Source organism: Pteropus medius, unplaced genomic scaffold (genome assembly GCF_902729225.1).
Source record: "Pteropus medius unplaced genomic scaffold, Ma_sr-lr_union100, whole genome shotgun sequence".
NCBI lineage: Eukaryota > Metazoa > Chordata > Mammalia > Chiroptera > Pteropodidae > Pteropus > Pteropus medius.
The window spans coordinates 1,359,791-1,387,626 of NW_024352786.1; the positions used below are offsets into that span (position 1 = coordinate 1,359,791).

The window sequence follows — 27,836 nt, forward strand, 5'->3', positions numbered from 1 at the left end:
TAGAGAAGGGTCCCCTCTGAAGGTTGTAACCTGAAACCTCTAGAATACAACCAAATACATAAACAGTAATTTGATTTATGAGGATGTCTCGATTCACACAATTTGGAAGCATAGTTATCAACCTTTATTTAAAGGAAACGATACTAATTGTTTTTTCTAAAGAGTAACCTTTGTAAAATAGTTTCAATATTTAACTCAAATCTAACTTCCTCTTATGCCATCTCAATTTTCTTCACTGAATTTTTTCACAATTACATTTTTTCATTTTTCTTTATTAGTTTTTTTCTCTACATTTGTGAAATAGTTTATTGTTTATATGGTACTTTCACATACATTATCACCTGGTTCACTTCTTCATTCATCCCATCTTCTACCACCTATTTATGAGACATTCACTGCATACTAGGAAGTGGGGTTTGCCCTTTTATAAAACATATTAATAGATTTTAGAGCAATTTTAGACTTAATGAAACACTGAATGGAAGTACAGAATCCCCATATACCTCCTGCCCCTGTCCCACAGCTTTCTCTATTATCAACACCTTGCATTCCTGTGATATATTTACTACAATTAAGCCAGTATTGTTATATTACTATTAACTGAAGTCCACAATTAAGATTAGGGTTCACTCGATCTTGTATAGTTTTGTGGGTTTTGACAAATGCATGATTGTCATGTATACACTGTTAAAATATCATAGAGAATGGTTTCAGTGCCCTAAAATATCCCCTACTCTTCCCTCCTGCTCTCCCATGCTCCCCAGAACCCCCAGAAATCACTGGTGTTTTTACTATCAGTCTAGTTTTGCCTTCCATATAGTTGGAAACATACAGCATATAACCTTTTCAGATTGGTTTCTTTCACATACCAATAAGCATTTAAGCTTTCTCCACGTCTTATTGTGGCTTGGTAACTCTTCTCTTTTTATATCTGAATAATATTCCATTGTCTGGGTGTATCTGTTTGTCCATTCACTTACTGAACAACATCTTGGTTGCTTCCATGTTTTGGCAATTATGACTAAAGCTGCTATAAACATTCAAATGTAGGTTTTCACATCAACATAAGTTTCCAACTCATTTTGGTAAATGTCAAGGAGCATAGTTTTTATTTTTTAATAACAAAACAAAAACACTTGATTTTTAAAAAATGTTCTAATTTGATAGGACTCCCTCTTTCACTTGTACTTAGTTATCACTGTTTAGATAACTAAGTGTGCAAGAGTTTCTGGTTGTTCTGGTCTCTTCAGAAGTACATCCATTATCCGGGATAAAGTATGGTGCACACTCAATCACACACGCACATAATTCCTGTTAGACAAAAAGAAAAAATCAGCCTTCTACAGAGGAGATGTATACAGACTTGCAAAAATGCTCGCCAAAAATTAAATGGATTAGTAAATGTACACTGGCTTCAACTCTTTTCAGTAACAACCCTCACCCAAATCAAGTCAGAAATACTTATTATCTACTATAAACAAGTCACTAGTTGTCTGTGAACAAGGCCTTCAATGTCTACTGTACAATAATTTAAGAGCGTTCAGAATTCCGTCCATATCCATGGTATACAACGTTCTTTCTTACAGTCTTGTAAGTCCTCTTCCTAATCTTCCTGGGATCCATCCCTTAAAGCCTAAATAAACCAGGCATCTTACCAAGTTACAATGCTGAACCTGACTAACAGATAAAACTACATTTTTTAACATATAGAGAGAGAGTTACATCTTAATTCTTAATTCTTAAATCTGGCAGAGAACAAAAATGAATAATAAGTAAAAGTCATTACTACAACATTAAGAGTTCTTTTAACTATGACTTTAAACTCAATATTTTCGAATAAATGTAACATTGCATTTATTTTATCCTATGCATCTAAAAAGAACTATAAGCTTATAATGAGGTAAGAATGTTTACATATATATTTTTAATTAGTTTATAATCTCTCTGTCATTTGTCACTCCTCCATTACTACATCATGACTCCAAATTTTGCCTCTCATTAGCCCTCAGAATCAGTTCCATTAACTGCCCAGGAAGAAACCTGATGCCCTCCTTCACCATGCTTCCATCTGCTGCGAGTTAGAAATAACACCTGCTCAGAAAAGGACCGCTCCGAACTGACCTCAAGGCTCTTGAACTACGTGCTTCCCGAGTGTGAGCCCCCAACCCCTCCCCTCTCACACTCCCTCTCTCTCTCTCTCTATGGATGGATGGATGGATGGATGGATGGATGGATGGATGGATGGATGGATAGACAGACAGAAAGACAGAAAGACAGACAGACACACATACACACACACACACACATAAAATTCTGACATGTGTTACCAATTTCATAGGTAGGGTTGGCATAATGCAGTCTCAGTTTTTCACCTCGCATACTTTCATCTTCAGGGTATCCCAAATTGGACAATAAATTATGCAGTCGCCATGGTCATAAGCACTCCCACCCTCTACCCATTCACATTATATATTCCCTACTATTTCTTTAAACAACCACCCCTGTGGACATCTAGTCCCTTCATGCCACTGGCTGTTAAAACTTCCAGAGCTCCGACTACAAGAATTCTACGGCCACTATTTTTCATAACACACTATATTCTATACAGGACTGTTTTTAAATATGACAGTTTTATTTTATGAAAACTGAGTGGTTTCTCAATAAAGCATTTTTCCAAACTAAAAAATGTAATTAAGGTGTCTTGCTTCAGACTTAGGAGAGGAACACTCTTCTCGAATAAAAGAATCTCAATCTTCTCACTAAGAAAAGTTTATTCAAGGTTCTAAAGTCAAAATAAGAATTGGTGTAGGAAATCCAAGATTAATAGTAAAGAGGAATACCTAGAATTCAAGCCAAATTTTTTAAAAAAGAAGAAAGCTTGGCCATGAAACACGCAATTCAATTTTACTTTATAGATAGCAAGGCCGAAAAAAAATATGTGCTCCGCGAGCAGCAGAGGGATGAGTAAGAACAAGGCAGGGGATGAGTTTTGGGTAGTTTAACTAAGAGTCTGAGGAATGACATTTAGAAAGCAGAATAAAGTAAGGGTAACAACAATGCTTTAGGAAGTCCGGGAGCAGAGACGGCCAATAAGCAGATGACCACCAACATCAGATACCTGACCATGCTGCATGTGTAGGGACAACCAAGAATCACTTAAAATGTCCATTCGTAAGGAGTGAAGAAATGCATTTCTGTGATCTGAATGTGATCACTGCTAAACAGCTTGTGCTATATCTAACTTGTTGTTTTGTGTCTGAATTAGTCTGGCCCAGCAAGCGCTAACTTGCAGAGTCATTCACCAGCTTCAACTGTGCTCAGTCTGAAAACTGATTGAAACCAGCTGAGCCAATGACATCACCACAGACTTTTTACTATAAAAAGGGCGAGCTCTGTGAGGTCAGGAAGCAGAACTGAGCTCGATGAACAGAAGCCAAACTGGAAGAGAAAAGAGCCAAGTGAAATTCAGAGGAGGCAAAACTCATTCCAAGAAGCTAAGATGAACAATTTGCTTAGAGGTAGCTGCAAAAGAAAAAGACACAATGAAAATTCTCCTTTAAGAGTAAGGGGCTGCTGTTTCCTTCAAAGACATAAGTTATCTAAAAGCAAAGCCTCAAAGGAGAAACCATTGAAGCTCTTTCAGATTTTCAGTTCCTGGAACTGAATTAAACTATAGCATCATTCTTGCAATAGATTTCATGTAGCTGTTGATACAACATATATTAATTGAGCACCTACTATGGATCAGACACTGTTATAGGAACTGGAAAATGGACAATTAATGAATAAAATGGACAAAAGTAGCTACCCTTATAGAACATATATTCTTGAAATGAAAGACAGTTAATAATCAAATATACAGCATGTAAAATAAAAAATAGAAAGAAAATGGAATGAGAAAGTGGTTGGCTTGAGAGTGGTGATATCTGAGCAAAAACTGAAGGAGGTGAGGAGACAAATGTGTGGGCATCTGGGAGAAAAGCATGGCAGACAGAGGGAACAGAATGCAAAGGTCTTGAGTGAGGATAACGTTTCCTCTGTTGGACCAACTTCTATAACTTCATTTTAATTTTATATAATAAAATAATAATCTTTCTTCTCAGTGAAAATGCTTGACAATACAACAAAGGCTGGCTTGCCAGTTTTCAAGGGTGCCCCTTACTGTACTAAGTTCCCATGTTAACTAATGACAAACCAGGAGTAGGGAAAAAGGAGAAGAATTTGCATTCAACACACAGTCAGTTATATCTTAGAGAGCCATGGGGCTTTTCATATGTGCAAAAATTGATATTTAATTTTGATAACCCTCAACGCCATACTTTGTCCTGGGAGGAGAGCTAGTCCAGTTAACAAGAACAGATTAACTGTTTAAATTTGACTTCTCATCTATGACCGTTTAAAATTGACTTGCAGATAGTCTATATGAGCACAGAAAAACCTACTACCAAAATCATTTAAATCTGGCTTAACTACCTAAACCTTGACTGCTAAAACCTGTTTTGAGTGGTGCTGTTTTTGACAGTCTGAGCACTGATAACCACTTCACACCCATCTGGTGGCAGCAAAGCCCAGCTAGGTGGTGACAGAAAAACAGCAGATTTTTTTCTTTCTAGCCTATCTGTGGAAACCAGAAGATGGTGAAGATTAGGATGGAAGAAATGTGATAGACTTCACTGGAATTCAACTGCGAACTTCAATCCATGAGGTATGTGTCTAGACCTCTTCCCAGATGATTGCTTCATGTTGGTATAAACACATGGAAAATCAGCCCCGCATTCCCCATGCCCTGTTCTAAATGGGAGGGTGTGCGGCATATTCTCTACAATCTCACTGACCTCTGGGCTTCCCAGGCTGCCCTCCCATGTGGAGCTAGTGTCTGACTCACCGTGTGCTCTGGATTCTTCTCCCCTGAACCCCACTTCTCAGATGACCTATTTGTCGGTTGATTTTGAACCCCAATTCTATTTTCGATAGATGTCCACATTTTGCCATTAGGATAATTTAACATAATGGTTCTCATGCTTAGCACCTTAGCAAGCTTCCCTTCCTGAGCCTGCTGAGGTGCAGGAAGCAAAGAATGTTCCCATCCCTCCTCACTACAGAGACATGGCTGACCCACAGAGAGGGCAACCTGCTGGAAGGCCTCGACACATTTATCGCGGGCTTTAAACGGTTCTCTACAGCTAATAAACTCAAACTCTCCCCCTTTAATAAAATCAGCAGTCATCGTAAGTGGTGTCTTTCCTTTCTACTTGTTCTTGACTTACCTGGGTCAAGAATTATTCAGTAAGAATATATTAAGAAGAGGTGATTTGCGATTTAATAAGTTCACATAGTACAAATATATTCTAAATCAAAACTTCATATTTAGAAAAAAAAAAAAAAAAGGTTAAAAATCCAAACCTGCCCTGCTCAGGTTTCTTAAAAATTTTTTGCATTATTATTTTACCAAAAAAAAAATAAAAAAAAGGATGGTTTTCAAACACTTGGTTTTAACATTTAACTGGTCAACACTATAGATTCAGATGAAAGCAAGCATCTGGCCCTAACATGGCAACTAATTTTGTCACTTGAGGCAGCACAACACTTAAGCCTTGGTTTCCTCATCTGTAAAAAGAGAGCATTGGCTGATAAACTCATGTCACTGCTTTTAGCTGTAATGTTCTGTGATTTCCTTCCACACAATGTTATACATTTTAGTCTCCCAGGTTCGTAAATTTTATCAATACATAGTGGAACTACATTAATTTGCAATAATAATAATAATAATGATAATAATATTAATAATAATAATAATAAAAGGTAAATAGGCTCAGTATGAGTGAATTAACAAAATTAAGAGTATTTTAAATTTAGAAAATCAATGCTTCCAGAGAAAAAAATTTAAGTAATGTGGCAGACAATTCTGAAGACTATTACCTGGCTATACTTCCTTCTCCCCTGAGAACTGCCATCAGCACTCCTATATGTACACTGTAATTCTTCAACCCAAACTAGAGTTGATTGATTCAGGATAGACATCAGACCTAGACAAGCTAAGACAATCAGATTGTCTTTCCCTGGAAGCTTTCATTTTGATCTGATAAACACATGCTGGGCACTGCTGATATCTGTGTCATGGTTGAACTCACCACATTTCAAATGTTCCGTATGGCTGCTGGCTACCATACTGGACAGCGCAGATTTAGAGAATGTTTCCATCATCCAAGGAAGTTCTATTGAATTCTGTCCAGGACCCTTCTATTAAGCTTTTCTTCTTAAGCTGCTAGCATCAGAATTTATTTTGTTTTATGTGCTCGTTTTTTTTGTTTTTGTTTTTGTTTTATACTTGCACCCATAAGAGTCTTAACAGGAGGCATAATTGTAAAATTTTTTGGAAATCTTGAAAGGATTTCTGGGTACTCTCAAGGTTCTAAGTCTTGGAGTTAATGTCATTTCAAAACTTAAAGATTACTCGCATCACTCCTAGACTCCTCCTGAGTCATGGAATATAAGAACTTAGAAAAACCTTACCCCATATCTAATTCGATTTCCTGTTTTTTACACATGAAGAAATTAAGACCCGGAAAGCCTGTAACTTGCTTCTGCTTCTGAACAGCACCTAAATTTGGTTTAATAAGTTATCTGAAACAAGATAAATAAGATACCAACTAAACTCTAATATATAACATAACTGCAAATCTCATGATTACATAGTAACCAGGCATGAAGTTTAAATATCTATTTACTCACCAAGCTGTTACTACACCAACTCCTTCCCACTCCCCACCCCCACCTCTTTTTTTCTATTTATTTTGTAAGGTACATTTGCCATGGTTACCATTGTTTTCAATGTCACAGTTCCCCATATCTAAAAGGCACAGAAAACATTCTGTACTTTTAAACCAAGGGAGCAGACAAATACATTTTTTATTGTAATTTTTATTTTTCTCTAGAACCTTTATGTTCAAATCTGCCACATGATTAGTCATCTGTACAGATTGAAATCTGGATAGCTGAAGATGTTTTTATTCAGTTCCTTTTAAACAAATAGTAACCAAACACAATTTAAAATATGTGGGTTAAAATGTCATACCTATGCATCAATAGATTTAAACTTGCTAAAGCAAGTTTTCTGGGCATCGTCATAAAGCAACACATTCTTTCTAACTAGGAAAAAAAAATAAAAATAAAACCTCTGAAACACACAAATCTAAATACTGACAGTAGACAAGGATTCCGAAGCTCCACCATACTCACTGTCTCCCATCTAACTGTAGTGAAATCTGTAATCGTCCATCCAACAGAGAGAATTTATAGGTTGCTTTCAGATAAATATAGAATTCAATATTCGTGCAATATTAAATATTGACATAAAGAATTATTGTTAAATAATTCTTATACTGTATTTGCCTTCCTGAGGTCAAGTGCTGTCACATGTTGGAGGAGGTTATGACCTCCCAACCATCTATTTCATTAAAGATAAATGACTTCCATGTTTTCCCCTGCGATTTGCATCTAATATGACTGGTCTATGAAGAAATGGAGTAAATTGGTTATGACCCCTGCACATATCAAATCATTGTAGATCCATATTTTTCTATGGCTTTTTCTTCTTAAGTGTAAACAAGCAAAGATTTCCCTCTGCTCATATCACATAACATACACCAATGTTCCAAATCTTCTGAAACAATGATACGCATTTCAAAGAATAAACCAAGACTATTCCCTTTTCCCTTCCTTTTCAAGCACCAGTGTACAATTTACGCACACACACACACACACACACACACACACACACACACACACACACTTCACGGAGTTTTCTAACATGTATGAGTGTTGGCCATTCCTACCTTGGGGAAACACCTCTCCCAATATCATCGAGCATGACCCACTAAGTCAGTAAGGGCAGGCCCTGGACTTAGAGGTGCTGCTCTGAATCATACCATTAACCAGTGCTAGTGTGACTCATCGAAAAGCAGTCTGGGGGCCCAGACCAACGATGTGCCATCATTCAGTAAAAGTTTTGGCACATAACTTACACTCAAAAGCTTTTAAAAAAAACAAAAACACCCTAAATTCCAACGGCTAAAACATATGTTCTTTAGAGAAAAACATAGTAAAGACAGTAAGTATATCTAAAAGCAAATGAACACAAATGACAACCACATCTTGGCATGGCTTTCCCTCAGACACCTAACTCCTTTGAAACACTTGCATACACCATGGAGGGGAATCATGAATTAGTTAAGTCATAAAGTTTTGCACCTGGAAATATTTACTATATTAAATCAAAAGCTATCAAAAAAGCAGAAATATCATAGTTTATTATGAATGGAAGTTATGGAGTTGATTACTTTAATAAGTCAAACCACTGATTATCAAACAAAAATTTCCTTACACAGTTGAAGGGGCTCTATAGCATTTGTGGGCCTCATCTTCATTTCGAAATGAAACTCTAAATACGATTTAAAAAAGCTACTTTCTATGTGTCAGAATTTTGTCAAAGATTCATGTTAACCATTATTCTGATAGTAATTAGTTTACACTAACGCTATAAAAATTAAGTATACGATTCAGTTTAAGCAGCCACAGTTGGCTATGGCAGGCCGGAGAATCTTGAGACCTACAAAAGGAACCTAGTGCTTTAACAAGGTTTGAGTAAGTGGGTCAGCTGTCACCTGTGACCGGGTTCACCCTCTCAAAGGAGAATGCAGTAGCCGCAGCAACCCAGGGTCAGTTTTCGACAGCTGGGACTTGAACCTGTAGGCTTTTAAAAGTTGTTGGTAATTTTTTTTTGTAGTGAAAACATAAATTTTTTTCCAGCAGGTTTTAGGCTGTACACAGGGGAGGGGAAATGTTGTGTGTATAATATTAATAAATCTTTTCTCTTAAAATAAGGAGGGAAAAGGACTTTACGCCTGTGCTCACTAAACATTTAATGTTTAAAGATTAAATTAAAAGGCATTCTCAAACCTATATTTCATTTCTCAAACCCAGCAAATGCAGGAAAAAATACTACTACCAACAGAAATACCATTGCTAATTTTCCTTGCTTTAGCCAAGTTTAAAATTTTTTAAATAGCCATCAGCTTTACATCTGATTAACCACATTTAAATATACACACTTAAATGTTAGAAACACAACTGAAAAGTGACACTCATTTTTCTACACTTCTTCTAATGTATATATTTAGTACTGTCCAACCAAAAGAAATAGAGATAAAAGGTTTTAGAGAGAACTGATGTTGACCTTTTCTTCTTGATAGAGCTCTTGTTTTGAAAATATTCAGCATGGAAACTCAAGGTTCTGATCAAAACAGTGGCAGAGCACTTTAATTTTCTTAGATTCATAGTCCAGCTCTGGGCGTGGGAGTAGGAAGCTCAGATGCCCTGGGCAGCCTCTTATTCTAGTGCCAAGAGTCTGCGGCTTAAAAGGACCCATCATTCTACATTCAGGAAAGAAAGGCGCTCACCACTTCAATTAGCACATGCACAGAATTACTTTTTTGCCTTCAAGATATATGGACCAGGTGGCATAAGAAAGGAAACATAATAGTAGCGAGTTATCTCTTAACTCCCTCCCCACCTGTTCTTAAATTGACATGGGGAAAATGCCTAAATGTGTTTTACAGCAAATTTGTCCGAAAACAAACTTTAAAGTCATTTTGCTAATCAATGGTTGGTCGATTAAGTTCTATGCAATCTCAAAAAATGCTAATGAAAACAAGTTTCCAAAAGCCCAGTCCCTGCCACCTTGTACCATTTTCTCCCTCTTCATCCAGACTGTTGAAGTCAGACAGGTCGAGGAGACAGTCACCTTCAAGAAAGCCCTTTGGCCTGCCAGGTTAAAGTCATGCCAGCAACCAAAGTAGAAACTGTTATAAAAATAGGAGTCTAAGGAATCCAGGGAAAGCAAAGCACGCTGTGTAGCCAACAGTTCGAATGGCCGACAACTCAAAAGAGGTGATAAAAACTTCAGGCTCTAGCAGAAAGAGCTATAGAATTAAACTCTCTTACCACATTAATAAGTTAGATTAATAAATCACTAACATGGCCACGTTAGGTTGAAAAACCACAAGTGAATGGATTATTCAGTGTTGCAGTCACAGGTAAAAGACATTAATCTTCTACTTTTTTACATGTCTTAGTTTATACATAAAGGCCATTTATTTTGCTCAGGTAAAATAATGGTTACATACCTCCCTAAGATTGCAAAGTTGTCAATACAGAATACTAAATATGAAATTAATTATTCTTATTACTATTACCTTAATTTCCAGGCATCCTAACATCAAGCAAAGATATAAATAACAATATTTTTTTCTTTTAAAGGAGACAAAAAGGGATTGATATCAAAATAGCGCTGCCAAAAGCAGAAATAAAGTTAAGGGGTTTACATGAGTTGAACAGATGCTAGTTACAAAGGCATGATAATGTCTGTGGGGTAGTAAAAATATTATTTGTATATTTTAAAAAAATAAAGGAAGCAGCTGTCTAAACATTTCAGCTTCCCCCCTCCCCCAAAAAAATGTTCTGAGGATAGAAATAATCTACTGTTCTGAAGAAAGAAATAATCCAAGCTGAGGCAATGTTTTAACTCATTAGAACATACACACACACACACACACACTCACAATGGGGTGCCTTGTGTCCCTTCCTCCTTCCTTTTTCTGAGGCATTTCCTCCCAACTTGGCTAAAAGAAAGAAATCCTGAAATGACAGTCATCATCAAATATCTCTCACAATTGTGCATGATAAAAAAAATAATAAAGCTCTTACCCACTGGTTTCAATTTAAAAAAAAAAATGATGTGAGAAGGTTATATTTTATAAACCACTATTATATGTTTAATATCAATCCAATTTTACTAAAAAGATATATTTCTAATAAAATATATTCATAAAGTAAAGTTATAATAAAAATAGCTTCGATCTAGAATATGCATTATTTTACATATTTCTTTCATCTTTACATATCAGAATACATATTGATTTTATAGTTATAATCATGGTTCTTTACAGTAGAACTCTGCATTTTCACTTAACATTTCATCATAAACATTTCCATATGGCTCACCTATTTGTAGTTATAATTTCATTAAGGATGCCACAATATTCCACAAATTTAAAAAATTATTTATTCATTTGCTTACCTATTTTACTCTGCCTTCTTACAGAACGGGCTTTAACTGGAATCACTGTCATTTGGGGTGGACGATCATGATTTTCATGATTCTGTTTTTGGACACTTAGAGTGTTTCCAGTTTTTTGTCTCCCACTGTAGCTAAACCTACAATGAGCAACTTCATGTAACATAGCTCCCTTTCTCGGTTGAATTATTTCTTCCTAATAAGTCAAAGACTGTAAACGATTTTTTAGAAACTATGTCTCATTGCTTTACAAAATGTTAATGCCCATTTATAATACCAGGAGTGGCAAAGTGAAACAAAATATCTAGTAATTATTTCAGTATCAAGACAACTCTGAGGTCAATTTTTTAAATGCTCTTAATTTTTTATTCATGTTTTAGAATTAAATAATGCATGCATCTAGATAAACTTTATACACATATCTGCCAGAGTCTAGAGTAAAATCAATATTCTCCCAACTCCTAAAATCCACTCTCTGATGTGAGCACTGTTCACAGTTTGATGGGTATCTTTTCACATTGTTTTTGTATATATAAACATATAGATGTATATGTAGAATTTCTAAACTTCTTCATTTTACAACACTAAATCTCTGTCTCCAAATGTGAGCTCGTCGTATGACATCTGTGACTTCAATGAACATAATTTGACTTCTATAAAATGATTCTGTCTCATTCAATTATCACTTGATTCCAGTTATACACTCGGTTTAGTAACATCACCTAAGTACTATACCAATTTTTAGTTAACTGGCACTCATGGATAACCTAAAACAGAAGATAATCCCCAAATTACTTTAAACATGTGTGTGTGTGTGTGTGTGTGAGAGAGAGAGAGAGAGAGAGAGAGAGAGAGAGAGAGAGAGAGAGAGAAAATAGTACCTAATTCCTTTTAAGACCACTACTACTAAAATGGGCTTGTATGCTGTAAGATCATGTTGGATTCCTTAGAAGTAGTGCTTTCTCTAAAGGAATTCCTAATTTGATTAAACCATAAGACACCTTCTGGAAGGAATATCATTTTTGTCAACTCTCTATCAGTTTGACTCTTGCTAGTGCAACCCCAGGAATATCCTTTGGTAACCCATCCCTCTCCTGTCAGCAGCCATCCAATCCAGGTGGGCGCACCACCCAAACTGAACCATTCCTCCTGCATATGCAGTCCTATCACCATGTTTTATTTTTAACAGTACTTATTAGCTGACATTTTTCTTACTTATTTAACATATGTCTACCCCATGAAAACGTCAGCTTAAGAAAGTAAGGACATTGTCTCTTCTTTCATTCATGTCAATGAATATTTATTGAGCATCTACATACACTGGACAAAAAGGATAGAATAGTGGCCACAGCAGGCAAAAATGTGTGCCCTGATAAAGCATACATTCCAACAAGGAGAGACAATCTACTACAAGAATAAAACATACAGTGTGTTAGAAAGTAATGTACCTCATGGAGAAAAACAAAACAGGGAAGGAACATAGAAAGTGCCAGTGTGAGAATGGAGGTATGTAGTTGCAATTTAAATGCTATCTCAAGCCCCTAAAAGAGAATATGCAGGAAGTTAGTAAATACTGGCTCATGCAATGGGGCCACAGTGACAAAAGCCAAACAGTAGATCCCAACTCCCTGGGCAAAGTGCTTGGTTTGGAAATGTGCAGAGAGCAAGATCAGAGTCATTCAGATGGAAGAGACTTTGGCTCAAGCAAGCTCCACCGTGTTTGCTGTTGTGACCACGAGAGATTTGGCGCTATGAGAGCCCTTCTGCAGTCATGAGAATGAAGCCATCATAGGTAAGAAGGTATAGCCCAAGAGAGCAAAATAACCAAAATAACCAGCACAGGTAGCATCATCTAACTGCCTTGTTCAAAAAGATATCGGAAGACTTTGCCCTTGACTGGGTGTTTCACTTACTAGGGTAACAGGAGCCTCTAAATCAACTAAATCAGCTCTTCTATATGGCGCAAAATGACTTCCTGCTTTGCTTTCACTAACAGTTCTCTTGGGGCCACTTCCTCATTTGGAAAAGTTAGAATTGGCTGTTGTGGTGTTGTTTAACCCACTCTCAGCTGCATTTCCTATGACTCGTAATCTAATGAGTCTGTATTGATATGCATTACCACTTATTATATAAATCCAACACAAACTGTTTTCCCAGCACATGCCATGCTCATCAGAATGACCTTGTGTGGGTTTAGAATATTTCCTCTACCTTCCACTCCCAGCCTCAACTCTCTACCGATCCATATCCATATCCTATCCACTTCTTTCTTTCACAAAGCTTCACCTATTAATCCCTTCATTATTCATTCAGTCATAAAATCTAACATATGTTTAGCAGGCACTGATAGGCACTGAGAATAAGCCTAGTAAGGCACAGTCCTTCTCAAAGACATTTCTAAAAGGAAGGGAAATCATTAAACAATAGTTATGAAAGCAAATTTAGGCTAATGACTGCCTGAACAGAATGATGTGTCGGAGATAATGGTGGCATGACGGGTGGAGTGACCAAACTGGCCTTCCGGAGGGCCCGCGACTTCTCTCACATCTTCTGAGCCGGTCTACAGTATCAACTTATTGTCCTATGTACAGACAGCCCCAACATCAGAGTTGTCTCTTCCCTAAACGGTTCTGAATATTGCGTACAATCCTTCTTTTCCATCTTCCCAACTTTCTAGCATATAATAAAGAATAAGTCTCCAATAAGTGTTTATTAAATTCAAATATGAGTGTTCTGTATTCAAAGTTTTGAAAAGAACCAGAGATGCTCTATCTAGCCCTACTTACATCTCACGCTTTTTGACAGAGTCCCAGTTTTCTCTTATCTGTTTTGACAGCTGAGAGCTTATCAGGTTGCTCATCCTAAACTCCATCAGTACAGGCACCTCTTCCTATGGCGTCTACATGTGGCCTCAAAATCAGCCTCCTCTTTGTGGGTCAAAATAACTTCCTGCTTTGCTTTCACTAACGCAAGTTCTCCTAGAATCCAAGGAAATAACCACTTTAGAGCATGTCACTTTTCAGCACTATATACAGGAGCCACTATGCCGTGACAACGAACTGAAGAATTTCTACTGCCACAATACTCCTTAATCAGACTGTTCTCAATTTAGGGAAAAAAAATTAAAGGAATGATGAACTAAGTGGAACTAAATACAGCTTTTAGTCCTTAAGACAGAGCAAACAACTAAACAAAAAACAAGGGGGGAGAGGGGAGGGCACAATATGTTCCTGAACAAAATTTTATGAATTCTTAAAAGATGATGTGATCCAAAGGGGAAAAAACGTTTTTCTCACATGGTGAATAGTGAATCTAGTTTTTACTGAAGTGTTTCTCCACATGATGATCGCATGTATCTTACCATAAATTTAAATATATTTTAAATCTTTGTCCAAATCTATGTGCTCATTTACAGGCTATGATTTATAAATTTAGTAAATTAATTTGCTAGCCATACTACCCAAATCTAATCCACTATTTCAAAAAATGTTATATTAAACGTTCGGTACCACAGTACTATTAGTGCTGTAGTCAAAGTCAAAATGCATAGGTAAAGTTGGCTGTGGGAAGGGGCCTAGAAACAAAACCCATACTTACAACCTGGCCTGTGAGCAAGTGGATTCTGGAGCTGTGGGCAGGAAAGGGTAGGAAGCCTAGAAAACGTGGCCTTGTTTTCTCTCCATTCTAACCCCCCAAAGTCTTTTCTGGTCTCCTTTCTTACTTCTGGCTCCACCTCAGGCAGTATTATAATCCCCCTTTTTCCACCTTCCCATGCTGTCCCCTGGCAGGCACCTAAGAGGCATTCTGTATGGATAAGACTAAACATATATAGATAGGAAAATCAATATTTCAACATTTTTAAAAACAAGCCCACTAAAGCAATAGGGGAAAAACAATGATCTGCTTTTTCAGTTCAGCAGCCACCAATTAACTATGTTACCTGCTACCTGCAAGATGCCAGCATCTTTAAGACTCCATGTAACATGGGGTAGAAGAGACTAGTGGTTCTCAAAGAGGAAGTGGAGATAGGAATAAGGTCATTAGAACCACTCAGAAACAGTACTATATTAGAGGAGGACTCTAAGCATTTTTTTGAAGAAAGCATCTCCTAGAGTAATTTTGAAGAACTGATGCCTATCAACATATCACCTCAATTATGAACCAAGTTAGATGATTGTTAAGGCCCCTTTCAGCTTTCAATATATAATTGTTGGACACATACTAAATTTTACCAAATTTCTATTATTTTTCAGGTATACTTCAGTATTATAATTTTATATCTATCTGTCATCTAAATGCTATAATTGTATGCCCCATATATAGCTAATTTTAATGATTTCTTTCATTAAGAGCTAAATTTTAGTCTCTCATACTACTATATTCTAAGAGTATATTTCATGAATTTTGATGATGAAAAAATAAATGTTATATATAGCAAAGGAGAAAAAAGATAGCTCCTTCCATTTAGGGTAGGATTTCTTATTCTCAGCACTACCAACATATTGGGCCGAACACTCCTTTGTCACAGGGGGCTGTCTCGTGCATTGTAGGATATTTAGCAGCATCCCTGGACTCCACTCACTAGATAGCAGTACCTGACCTCCACCCCAAGTTACGACAATAAAAACTGTCTCCAGACATTGCCAATGTGCCCCCAGCCCTGCCACACTGAGGACCACTAGGAGGATAACATTAAAATAATTTAAATAATAATCTAGGGTCTCAGGATACAAAACATCCATTATACACAAGGTAGGGCTACAATACTAATAGGCAATTACTTAAGGGAAAAAGCTACTATATGAAGAATATTCACTCATTTGTTAGTGGCTTAAAAACCTTTATGAATAATCAGACAAATGACTTTTATCAAAATAGGCACCTATTTTCTAATTTGTACATTAAGCATACGGGCGGAAAACTTCAACTATAAGTGCATGCATATTCTAAGACTTTTTAGAAATTCTAAATAACATTTCCTGAACATTTCTGGAAACTTCCTTTTGGAAAACAAGGCACCCTTATTCAAAATCTCATTGTAGATCTCATTTAAAACTACATCTAGAAAGAATAAAACAAAATGGAGACTTGGCGATTCTTTTGCTATGATTACTCTGCTTCAAACTTTTCTCTTTGGGGTCTAAATTATAGCTTTTTGCTATAATTAGCCAACACTAATAAACAACTAGATAACGAGCAAATCTACAAATAACTTTTTGCCACGTAGGCATTACCTACTGTAATGATTTAAAGATGTTTCCATCACTTCCCATGAGTCCTCTTAACAAGTTCTGAATACCAAAGGAAAGTTTTTTTTTTTTTTAAATCACTCAAATTCTGCAAGTCTAACACTAGAAAGTGAGATCTTTATCATTTTTTTTCAATTATTAGTTTCAAGTATACAGTACATTGGTTAGACATTTATATAGTTTTTAAAATGATCCCCGATTGCTCTTTCTCTCCTCTGGCTCTCCACTTAACTATTATATTAATGCTAACTTCATTCCCTATGCCGTGTTCTCCATCCTGGCGACCATCTATCAAGTATTAATTTATACTTCTTTAACCCTTCACCCCTTTCTTCCAGCCTCCCAACTCCCCTCCCTTCTGTCTGTTGCCAGATTGTCCTCTATATTTGTGAGTCTATTTTTGATTAGTTTGGTCTTTTTTGTTCCTTAAGATTTTGCATATAAGTGAAATCATATGGTATTTATCTTTCTCTGTCTTATTTCATTCAGCATAATAACTTCTAGGTCCATCTATGTCTCTGTGAATGGTAAGATTTCATTTTTTTTAATGGCTGAGTAATATTCCATTGTATATATGAACCATAACTTCTTTATCCAATCGTCTGTTGATAGGCATTTAGGGGGCTTCCGATAGACCAGACCCAACATCTTATAAACTTTAGACAAACTTATTTGCAATTGTAAGGCCTCAAGAATGGTTCCTTCTCGTTGAGTTTTCCTTTGTAACAGATTTGAAAAAAGACAGGTTTTTTTTATATATCCTAAAGAATATGACATGTCTTTCAAGCAAAATGTGTAAAAGGAGAGACCCATTGACTGTTTAACCTTAAGAAATAAAATTATACATGTTAAAGATGTTTTTACATGGTGGGTAAGAGGAATTTCCACACTTTGTAAAGAATTACCAACCTTGTTAAAGTGGGAACTTTTCTCAAATAAAATTCCATGCATTTCAAATAAAATCACCTTCATATCATTTTATATTCTAATTGTGCCTCTCATAGTGGAAGACAGGAGTTAACCACTACCTATAAGCTAGTATATTTGCTTCTACAATTAAATACAGGCATCATATGTATGCAAATTTTTAAGTTTATTATTCATCTACAGTCTAACACAGTCTACATTTCTCCCAATTTTTACTTCTTGTTCATTTTACTATTCCCTAATGGCTATATGAGAAAGCTAAGGAGTAATAAAAAGAAGACGAATGAACTATTTTCATTACATTCCAGGGTTTAGTAAACCAGTTGTCTTCTTTTTTTGCTTTAAGGTTAAACTCCTCAAAAGTAATCATAAGGTAATTAGAATATGTGCATTCTCTCTTTAAAGGTAGAATCCCACATGTTATTGTCACTCTTATAGATTCTGGAGACTTTGTCATATTATTTAAGGTTTTAGTCACAGTCTTATTTTTCTGAGGGTTTCTACTAAATCACTCTCTTTCCCAATAACTTTTTTTTTTAAATAAAAGATAGGTTTTCTAAAGTTAATTTATTGCAGACATGCTAAAATTTACATTTATGCGTAAGTGAGCACCACTGAAAAACAATCATATACCTAAAAGTTAGGTGATTTAAAATTACAGCTAAAGTTAGTCAAAGATTCATACTGAAACACTGCTAAGTCATTAATTTAATGTGTCCTTAACAGTCCCTTCTGTAACATAAGTCTTCAATCAAGCCACTGTAGAAATGTTTTGAAGTTAAATAAGAACGTATGAAGTAACAATATATTTAAAACACAGAGCTTCTTTAGAAAAAAAATAATATTCATATTTTCAAACACTATATCATTCTAGGAACTTATAAAATTCACATCAAAAATCACTGGTTCAGAGATAGTAGTAAATGAAATAATATATAACAACAAAACACGAAATACACATTGCTGACTTCCTTGTTTTGTCTTATCGTCTATGTAATGAAGTTTGGTTGCCTTCTGTCAATGTTACTAGAAATGATAAGTTCCCTGAGCCTCCCTTATCTTCTCTAATCTATTTCTTTAACAGCTGCAATGAGATTTATTCAAGATAATAAATACTATATATTTTAGCACAGTGCCTAACACATACTAAGTTCAAGAGTAACTATAAGCTTCCATTTCAAAATGAAGAACCTCAGACATGGAGCAAAACTAATCATCATCACACTCATCTACCATGTCTTAGTGATTATTATATAGACATCAATAATTGGCTTCAAAATAAAGGTTGTTGCTTAATTTAACCAGGGTAACATCAGCAGATTGATATAAAGTGACTGAAGCTGGCCCAAGGTCTTTTAAAAATCATATAGTCTGACTGTAGAGAGAGTACTGGCCAATTGCCTGGGCTGCCAGGAAGGGGAACCCACTGGATGAAAGATCTGGGAAAGAGGTGATCATGCCAGCGCCCACCCACATAACCAGTGTTAGCAAAAATTCTGAACATAACCTACCAATGCAGAAGCGTCTACAGAATTTTTCCCTTGTTTTTCTGTGCAGGAATATTGATATGTGCAGTGAAGATTCCCTGCCCTAAATCTTAGACACAGAAGGTCTGCTGCATACTGTTTTAGTCATTCTTAAGTAAAACCATGCAGATTGCTTTGTTTGATCAGTTTTCCACGCCTTATTGTAATGTTTTGATTATAGCTCCTTTTGTTTTAATAGCTCGGCTGTTTTTACTTTTATCTCCACTACTTCAGTAGTGAAAGTACACTGCTGATGCAAAGCAGTAGGGCCTAGAATCAGAGAATCAGCTCTTAAAGAAACTGGCTCTGCTCAGACTTAATTGTGTGTAGGGTCAAATCCCTGCTGGGCTTTCTCAGCAGGGACAGGCCGATTCCAATGAATGACTCCAGAGGTTCCTCTCAGTTCCAAAAATCTAGGATTCTAGCCTTTCCCCTACAGGTCTCAAAATGAGCACAAGCCAGTAGGTCCCACAGCTCCTTCTATGCTGGCATTACAAAAAGGTGCTCCCCAGGTAAATTTAGGATTCCCTAAGGTGCAACCCAAAGTCATTCAGCACCATGAAGTCTCCTAATCCGTTTTAAACTGGATTGAAGCAAAGGAACCTTCATTCAAAGTCAGCTAATAACTGGCTGTCCATACCTAAACCTTAGCAGAAATCTCTTTTTAAAATTAATTTCACATATTAGAATGTTATAGTTTTGTCCTCTATATCTCTACAATGCTAGAGGACAGATTTTTTTTTTTTAATCTTAACACCCCATTGTAACAAACATGCAGTAAGCATCAATAACTGATACTGAGTAAATGAGTTATAATTTCTATAACAAAATGTCTAACTTATTTTCATCAGGTCGTAAGCATTAGTAGGTAAAGACACTTTCTACTACTATCTTTTTTGATCATTAAAGATGGGCATCCTGCACATCCCTACAGCTACTTTAAAAGGCATACTTTTGACAAACTTTTATTGAATACTTATATCTATATTTTATCTATATTTACATATATCTATACATGCCCAGCTCTGTTTGGCACTAGGTTTATGAAGTCAATTAAGATAATGGTATCTGCCCCCCAGGAACATAGTCTACTAAGGAGGAAGAAAAAAAATAAAGTAAAAAGAAAACACACTAACATGCTGACTGTTATTTCAGAGAGAGATAATTTGGGTCATAAGGACAAATAAGCTAAAATATTACCAACTTTATTTAACTGAGACAAACTAGTAAAATCAGTGCACATACATGTTAAACATTTCAAGCTGTCAAGTCAAACAACCTGTGTAAATACTTTGTATCCGGAAGATGTGAATCATAGTAACACTATAAAACATATGTAGCCAGAAAACCTGTTTGGATCAAAGACTGGCAAAGTCACACATCTTGGCTTAGGTTTTCCTGACACATAAAGGACAAAGATCATATCAAAAACATAAACTGTGATGACAATCTACTAGAAACAGCGCATCAGTGTTACCATGGTGATGAAACATTTTATTTTTTCTATTACTTTTTAAGTTAATCTTTAAAATCACTTTATGCCACAAAAAATAATATCTCACATAGAGGTCTTAAATGTTATTCTAGACTGAACTGTATATTCACCTCCCCAAAAGCAGAGTATCTCTAAGTAACTCTGAGTTCTCTCCATACTAAGAATATCATTTTCTATCACTATTCATGGATAACTTGGTAGTTTAAAAAAGAGAGAGAAATAAGAAATAACGGGGTTAAAGTATTAAACTAAAAGTATCTCAATCTTAGGAAATAATTTAAGACATTAGATTTTACTTTAAACCATCTCAAAGATCCTTAACAAAAGTCACCATCATTCATCACAAATAGAATCATCTCAAATGCCAACACAGTAAACATATTTAAACAAAACTTTATAAATTTAAATATATACATAAATTTGTATATACAATGTCTCATTTATATGACTACACACACATACACACACACACAGTGATATATAAAGCAAGCATTCATGCCATCGAATGTCCAAAATTTACTGACACTACAAAGCTCAATTCATTTAATATCAAAAACATGATACTCACCACTTGTTATTCATTAGATGCCCTCACTCAAAGGTTTCCAGTGAAATTAGTGTTTGCATCACCCATTTCTCTTATCATTCTTCACTCAAGTAATGCAACAACCACGCTCAATTCTAGGAAAAGTAATCCTGCTTATTAGGTTTTTAAAGGACGGTTTACATATTTTAAAAATTACTCTTTACTGTTGTACATATTTAATGATATAGTGCTTACTCCAAGTTAACATGTTTCCTTTAAAAAAAGTTTAATATATATTTATATGTTAAATATGAACACAAGGGAACAAGCTAATGGTGCAATCAAAATAAAACATATGAATAAGTAACTATTACTTGTTTTCTGCAACGATTGGTCCATTTAACATAGCGTATAAAAAAATCTCAAAGAAATTTCAGTATAAAAGACATAAAACAAAAAAATGAAAGCAAAGCTACCCAGCTTTTAAAAGAGTACACCTTTTCTTTTATGTTGTAATCTCACTAGTAAAGACTGCCTAGACTTCTGAATGATATTTATTCCATGCATGATTAGGAAACATTAAGTAAAATGTGTAAATGCTATAAAAGAGCCCTACACTGAGAGTGACGAGATTAATTCATTTATGCCAGAAATACTTCCCAGCAGGTTGCTCAAATGAAGTCCCAGGTCTGTCATTAACCAGCTGTGTACCCACAGACAAGGAATTCACCTCCTCAGTTTATCTGTTATTTTTTTTTAATTTATTTATTTTTATTATGATGACATTGGTTAATGAAATCCAGTAAGTTTCAGGTGTACAATTCAACAGTAAGGCATATATATATTGCATTGTATGTTCACCACCCATAGCTAGATATTTTTCTGTCACCACATATTTGACCCCTTTTACCCCATCTACCTACCTCATCCTGCCTCCTCCTCTCCCCTCTGGTAACCATTAGTCTATTGTCCATGTCCTTGAATCTGTTTGTTTGTTCTCTTTTTTATTTTTAGGTCTATATCTCACATATACATGATATTATGTGATTTTCAAATTTTGATTTTCAACTTTTTTGTTGATTATTTTTAAAATGTAGTTGTCACCTCATCTTCAAGGTCCCTTCTAGCTCTAACACTATGAGAAGATCGAGCTGCAATGATATATTATTGTAAGCTTCTTAGTATTACATAATCCCGTAAACAAGGACAAACTTTTCTGTTAGCATACTACCAGAGTAATAAACAGCTCTTGATCTGTATGACAGTTTGTTATAGCATCCACTAAGAAGAAGATAATTAACAGAATGTGCCTTTTCTGTCATTACCATATGTTTTTATACAGAGCTCCAAATAATCTAAAAGTATTAATCAGTTAATTTTCACTATTATCATTCTCACTTGACAAAAGGAGAAGTCTCAGAGCCATGAGAATAATTTGTCCCTTTGTCAGCAAGACAGAGCCCAACACGACAAGTCAAAAATGCTCACTCAGCCACTGCCTCTTAGGAGTAAGGCAATAAGGGCCTCCTGAACCACTCTAAGGCAGAATTACAAACTAAGTGCAGATATCAAGTGGAAAGTTTAGGGCCAAATTTATGTCTCACTTAAAAATTGGGAGCAGCCATTAAATATAGTTTGAGTGTTATTCAAAGCTACATCCCACTTCAAAACCCATCCCTTAGTTAAGAAACCCTGGAAGGATGTGTCATGATCAAGAAGGGCTTCATTTTCCTGTGACTACGTCAAAATGATAAGCAGCTTAATGGCAGAATATACAGTTTTACATATTTGCCTCTAAATTCAGTAGTAATTTGTTCACAGATGTGTAATTTTGACTCATTTCAAAATAACATGTTTTCTAAAAGTAAAATGGTCAAAATTTCTATTTAAAGGTGTATTGGTACTTTAAAAGTTATATTATTTTTACCTCTACCTCTCCAATAATCTCGCATTAACCCACTCTAAGGAAAATACCCATAATTTGACTATGTATACACAAAAATATACAATGTATACATTTTAATGAATTGTTTTTATTAAAAAAATGATATAAAATACATGATCACATATTTTTATATATACACATTTCCTTGGTTCACTTAAAAATATCATGTACATTTTCCCACGGATATAGCTATCTGCCAATTATTTTTAATATAACTGCATGAAATTCCATACTTCGAGTATACTACATTTGATTCAAAAGTTTTCACTGATTTTTAATTGATAAAAATACATTTTTAACAATCAACTTATATTAACAATATATTGCTTTTTAACAAAAGACATCCTTGTAATCCTTATGTACTGGCATTTTCTGTAGGATGGATTCCTAGAAGGATAGGATCACTGTGATGTACATTTCAGGTGTAAAAAATTCACATTCTTATCAACAGACTATAAAAATATCAATTACCTCACATCCTTACTAGTATTAGATATTATAAGTCCTTTTAAGTTGACCAATCTGATGGGATAAAAATAATATATTACTATTTACATTTGTGTTACCTTAATCTCTGAAGAGGTTGAGCACATTTATAAGTCTTTACTGGCCATATCCGCATTTTGCCACATCTTCATATCCTTTCCAAATTGTTTTGTTTTTTCTTTCTGTCAATGTGTTGAAGCCTTTACATAATAATTATATTAATTTCTGTCTACCATATTTTTTGCAAATATTTTTCTTCCTTTGTTTATGATGTCTTTTGCAAATGAGAATGTTTTACTTTTTATGTAACCAAATCCGCAATCTTTGCATTATGGATCAAAATTTCTTGGCAAGCTTATGAAGACCACTTTCATCAGGATAGTCTATGTTTTCTCCTAATATTTTTTACTTAAATTATTTTTCAGTTTTATTTATGTTAATATATTTGGAATTTGTTTTTATACATGATATCGAATATGGCTAAAAGTTATGCCATATAATTTTTTAATGATCCGCGTTTTTTCTATTAAAATGTCATTTTATCATTTAGGTTTCACTCAATATTAAACCTGTTTCTGGATTTTGCCTATTGGTGCCCATTTCTGTGCCAATATTGCCTTGTAACTTTTAAGTTTTAATTCTTGGTATAAGGAACACATTCACCTGTAGTTTCAATTTTAGTTTCGTTTCTATAGCTAAAAAAGTTTTCACTTATGGTTTTTAAAATTAATGCAATAAAAAGTCTAAGCAGAGAATGCTGTATAGGGTGTTCAACATCATCTGGATAAAAAAAATCACTGATCAATCTTCTAACTTTGTCATGCTAAAATTTTAAACAATATTATATTTAAAAATGAATAAATATATATATTTTTACACCTAGTGGGTTTTAACATAAAAATTTACAAAGTCTACAGGTTCAAAACACTATGCCCATTTCTTTAATTTACCAACACAAATAATTAAAGAATATGAAAGAAAAAATTCTCTTTGACCTTACATTTTTTAAGTAGGAAAACAAATTCAAAAATCTCTAATAAACGTTCCTTATTTTTATATGCTACAATTTATATGAGACTAACTTTAAACAGGTCCATAGGTTTGGCCCAATTTAAGGAAAAACATTGAGGCCATTGAAAATTAACTGAAATATCAACCCGCTTCAGAAGAAAGCTATTAGTAAAACATGAGTGAAGTTACAAGCACTTGTGAAAAGCACAATAAATAAACAATGAGCTCTATTCAAAGATCCTGAGACATTCAGGCTTTTCAGAGTAAGAACAAGAGACAGCAGAACCAGTCTCTTGGTTAAGAGTTTATTTTATTTTGCTTATCTGAAATCAGAGCAAATGATCTCAGTGGTTTGGAATGACTCAGAAAAGGTTTCTCAGCATCTAGGTGAGAAAAACTGCCTGCTTTTCAAGCAGCTTGACTGCTTTATAGTTAATTTTTGTTCATGTGAACCTTAAAGTTCGTGTTTGAAAATTGGACTATTTGAGACCACGAAAGGTATTATTCTTTCGTTCTGTCATCCTCTACCATTTTTAGTCACATTTTTAAGAGGTGATCAAATGAAATCAAATACTACAGTCTGCATCCTTGAATTGCAGTTTGCAGAAACTGTGTTTCACACCTCTGGAAAAAATGTGAATGAACTTAAATGGCTTCTTTTTCATCGTAATTGACATTTTCTAGAAAATCAACAAATATTTAAAATTTGAATTATAATGATCTGTTTCCATGATTGCCAGGCTAATTAATGAGAAAGCCTAGAATATGCTTCTTCTAGAGTACAAGTATGAAGGGAAAATCATAACAATCATATAAAAGGTAGAAGAAGGTAAACTATATACTTTTGAGAAAATAAAATAAAATTAGTAACATCAAAACTTTCTATTGAAGTATAATTTCAGAATGAAATCATTCAAAACCAGAAGACAAAAGATTATCAAAAGTTTGGGGATGGGGTAGAAAATATCGATGATGATATAAAGTTTTAACTTTTATACATATCTTCTTCTAGCATCTAACAGTATAAAAATTTTTGAGAACACATATTTAATTATCATTAAAATACATCTAGCCTAACAACCAAATAGTTACTCTGAGTGTTTTTCGTGATTCACAAAAATGATCATATATTCAGTGATTCTTAAATGATGGAAATTCATCCACCTCCAGTACCTGAGAACTTTATCATCAATTAAACCAGTTAATTTCAAAGCTTCACACAATGCTTTGAGAGCATAGGATTTACTGGAAAGGTAACTTTAAGTAAGATTTTTTTTTTTCCAAGGAGATCCTCAGGAAGTTTTAACTCTGCTTTCCAAAAAAGAGAATGTGCTTCACCTTCATAAGGTGATGAGGCAGTCCACCACAAATACAAAAGGTAAAACTACAAATTCTTTAATGCAGGAAAATTAGCTCTTCGGCATGTCCTTGGAACATCTATTCTTTGGTTAGTTCACTCTGGAACAGGTTTCTAAATCCGTTGGCTGTCATTAATCTAATTGCATATTGGGTCAGCTAATTAGAGAGGGCACTTTTCTATTTAAAAAATACTGCCTCAGGTGAGGCTTGAATTAGTAGCCAACTTTCACCCAACACCCAACTCACTCCAGAATCAGCGCTCTGTCTGGGACGCCTACCACTCCAGAGCTGGAATGCAGCCTGCCTCCTCCACCTGACCACGGAGGTTCCCTCTCCGGAAAGCCACAAATTACAGTGCTAGATTTCAGCCAACAGAAGAAGGCATTTGGAGGTAAAGCCAAAGTAAGGGTGAAAGAAAAAATTCCACTAAGAAACCAACAGTAATAACGGATACATGAGCAACAGAAAAAGTCAAGGAATATGGGCTGTGCATTCACTACCATCCTCACTTCTCAGAATAAAAGAACACAAAAAGACTCATATTCTGACCCAAAAGAAAAAATATTCAGTAGGAGCAAATCAAAAAGTAAACAAGCTACAGAGTTTGTTCTCTTTGCTCTAAGTTTTACCTTAATTCTGAAAGTGACATGTCATGCATTATACAATTACTGACTAAAGAACCAAATCCAACTCTCTTTATTTCATACGGATTGTTTATTTTGTGAATGTGTACTCTCATTTCTTTTGTTTGTTTTGTTATTGTCATCTCTTTTAGTTTGATATGTGAGAAATATGGCACAGATAAGCAAGACAGAAACAATAAGTGCAAGGTCTCAGAGCTGGAGAGGAATATGAGTCAAGGACAAAGCTTTTCCTCTCCTGGATCACCTCCCCTCCATGAGCATTTGTTGACCATCTCAGGGACAACACCACCATTTCTCTCCTCCGAGGTACTGACTCTGAGGATGGTATTGTTGGTATTATAGCGCTACTAAACATATATTTTTCCAGCAAACACATTTTTCCCAGCAAAACATAATAGAGTGTACACTCAAAGATTCTGCAATGGAATTAAAAGAAATCACTGCCCTAATTTCATTTCCAATTGAAGAAAACCAGATTTTGTTGGCATACTGTATTTATACAAATGACCCTATATTACAAGGAAAACAAGAATGTCTGAGGGTAGAACACTGCCTCGTAAACTTTTACCCCAGTGAATGTGTGATTATAGCTTGGCTTTTTCTGATCCGAGGGAACTTGAACACAGAGTATGTTGAAATGAGGATGAATAATTGCCATATTTCCAGTGTTTCTGGGCTTTTACCTCTGCAAAACAATTCTAAGAATGTAGTTTGGCAGCACAAACCTAGGAAACCACATAGGTCACCATGGTTAGCTGACTTATCAGCTGAAAATGAACCTTCTTTAGTCGAACTCTAATGTCTACAGATGGACAAGCTAATGCCCTAAAAAAAGTTTTCTCGTAGCAAATGGCTTGTCTCAATTATGTGACGACTAATGACTATCTTGATTATAAAATGTAGTTATAACTGTCATCGTTAAAAGGTTAAAATATGGCCAACTCCGTGACACTTTTTGGTTGGAATTTTCTTGTACATTTCTAAATCTACCAGATGTGCCTCAGGGCCAACACTTGGACACTCAATGCCTGCCTGGTATGTGAAGTCTTCCTTAGGAGCAAAAATTCTGCTCGATGCTTTTCCACAGACCAAAGTAACCAATGATGTTATAACTGAAGTATTCACTGCTTTTTTAAAGATACACTTCTCTTCTTTAAAAATGATATCTATACGCCAATTCTATGGTAAATTAGTTTTCATTAAAGGACACAAACGGCTACTTCACCATGTGAATCCTTACTATGGATATTGAATCTTTTATCCAAAAATAATGAACGATAAAGAAAGCACAATGGTAATGGAATAATCAAGGGAGAATTTCCTAGGTACATCTTACACATGTTGGGGCCACTTCATCTATTGGGTGTGTCCCAAACAACTTAATACATCTTGTAATGACTCATGTCTACATGTTACAAGGGCTCCTAAAGTCTGGCCTGGAATGTGAAATTAAAAGTAATCTTTCAAGATTTTTATGTAATTTTTTTTTACATCTAAAACTGTTCATGCTTTAAAATGGAATTTTAAATAATTA

At 35.1% G+C, this 27,836-nt stretch overlaps 1 protein-coding gene and 1 long non-coding RNA gene across 3 annotated transcripts in view; both read right to left on the reverse strand.

The window, feature by feature from the left end:
• The window catches only part of LOC120591100 (uncharacterized), a 34,965-nt gene extending 13,252 nt beyond the window's left edge, over positions 1 to 21,713 (reverse strand). The window contains exons 1-2 of the long non-coding RNA XR_005649829.1: positions 20,900 to 21,713; positions 7,076 to 14,952 (exon numbers count right to left, since the gene is read on the reverse strand). This is a non-coding gene — a long non-coding RNA (uncharacterized LOC120591100). The remainder of the gene's footprint in view (positions 1 to 7,075; positions 14,953 to 20,899) is intronic.
• Positions 1 to 27,836, reverse strand: part of PPP3CA (protein phosphatase 3 catalytic subunit alpha) — a 279,943-nt gene that overhangs the window by 219,828 nt on the left and 32,279 nt on the right. The gene's annotated exons all lie outside the window — the stretch shown is intronic.